The 1,919-nt window shown below is 38.0% G+C and overlaps 1 pseudogene; it reads left to right on the forward strand.

The window, feature by feature from the left end:
* Window positions 1-248: 248 nt before the first annotated feature.
* Window positions 249-345, forward strand: LOC126029314 (uncharacterized; annotated as a pseudogene).
* Window positions 346-1,919: the final 1,574 nt, after the last annotated feature.

The following is a 1,919-nucleotide window of genomic DNA, read 5'->3' on the forward strand; positions in this document are numbered from 1 at the left end:
TTGCTGCATGTTAAAACATCTTCCAAACAGGCAATATGATTTTTCTTTGATTTAACAAGACCACTTTCAAAATGAACTTTAAGTATCCCTGAAGATGTTTTCTGTAGTTATGTCTAACAAACCTATACCCTTGACAGGTACACTTTAAATCTACAAAGATCATATGATTTACTATTGTAAATAGCATTTGAGGAGACAAAGATGAGATTTCTATACATGTTAACTGGTCTAAAAATTAATCTTGTGATGCTCATTTCGGCAGCACATATTGGAACAATACAGGAAATATTAGCATGGCCCTTGTGCAAGAATGACATGCAAATTCGTGAATATTTCCATATTTTTAAGAAAAAAATTATTTTTGTGAGCCAGGGAGATACTCCAGTAGATAAGGTTCTTGCCTTGCACAAGCCTAACACAGATTTAATCCCTGGCACCTCCGAGTCCTTCCAGGATTGATTCATGACTGCAGAACCAGGAGGAAGCCCAGAGCATTGTTGGGTGTGACTGAAACTGAAACACCAAAATAAATAAATAAAATAAAGTAAAATAAAATAGTTCTTTTAATTTTTTAATATTGAAAGAAATGCTTTCTTTATATGTTAGGTGTGGGGCTAGTATTCCATGTGATGAATGGCTACATCCAAATTCTCCCATCATACAAGTCCCCAAAGGGGGCTGTTTCTGCTTTGTACTTGTGGAAGGGAAAATAGAGGGGGGTACACCCATTTTCAAGAATTATAGTATAGAAAGTGAGTTTATTTATCTTCTGTTTTTCTTTTGGAAGGGCTTCCAAGTAGTGTCACTACTAGCAGTGTTACTACTAGGGATATTCAACCTAACTGTGTAGAACAAAGGATTTATCACTGCAGTCCTGTAATTGTTTACTTTTTGTGTTCAGAACTGATTATACATGGGGGTGCCAAGGGGACTGGATGATGCTGAGTCAAGTCCAGGGAATCATGCATGTAGGTATGAACCCTGGTCCTTTCTACTGTCTCCTGTCCCCTGTAAACCACTTCAGACCATGGTTTTACATTGAATTACTCATGCGGCTATACCCTAATACAAAGTAGGCTGTTGTGAGAGGATGAAATTCGTGAACAAAGAGCAGTCTTGCTAAGACTTTATATACGGTATTATTTACATCATGACTTCACTCATTTTAACAGGAATTCTGAATTGGCACATCGGAAAGCTAGTTGCTATGGAAAAGTACTGTCCTATCAGTAAGCTTTTTTTGATTTTTTTCATTTCATTTTGCAAATACACTATAACTGATGTTTTTAGTGGTACTTCCAGCCTAATAGCTAATATATTGATAGCACAATTTCTTGCTGCCTGTTTGAATGCAGTGAACAAACATAGAAACATAAACTCTACGAGTGTCATCACTGCTGCACTGATTTGATGTTCTCTCCTTTTCCTTGTCTTGCTTTCTCATTCAATAGAGATTTTTTGTTAAATTTTTATTTGAGCAGTTTCATTAGCAGTAAATAAGGAGATATTTCTGTCTCTAGATTTATTCTGGATTGGGGAAAACCAAGAAAGATATTCTAAAACTAGTAAAACGTAGGTCTAAGGAGAATGTGGCTTAGACCAAAGCTTAGCCCTATCTGTGTTGCCACTGGCCCTGAGTGCTTGACCCTGAAGTTCTGCATTGTTACATGATAGATAAAATTTTGTTTGTTTGTTTGTTTTTGGACCACACACAGTGACACTCAGGGGTTACTCTTGACTCTACGCTCAGAAGTCGCTCCTGGCAGGCTGAGGGACCATATGGGATGCTGGGGATCAAACCCAGGTCCTTCCTGGGTCAGCCGCGAGCAAGGTAAACACCCTACTGCTGTGCCAACACTCTGGCTCAGATATGTGCCAATTTTATTATGAAAGAAGGGAGACAAGTAGTGTTACTATGA

This window comes from Suncus etruscus, chromosome 1 (genome assembly GCF_024139225.1).
Source record: "Suncus etruscus isolate mSunEtr1 chromosome 1, mSunEtr1.pri.cur, whole genome shotgun sequence".
In the NCBI taxonomy this organism is placed as follows: domain Eukaryota; kingdom Metazoa; phylum Chordata; class Mammalia; order Eulipotyphla; family Soricidae; genus Suncus; species Suncus etruscus.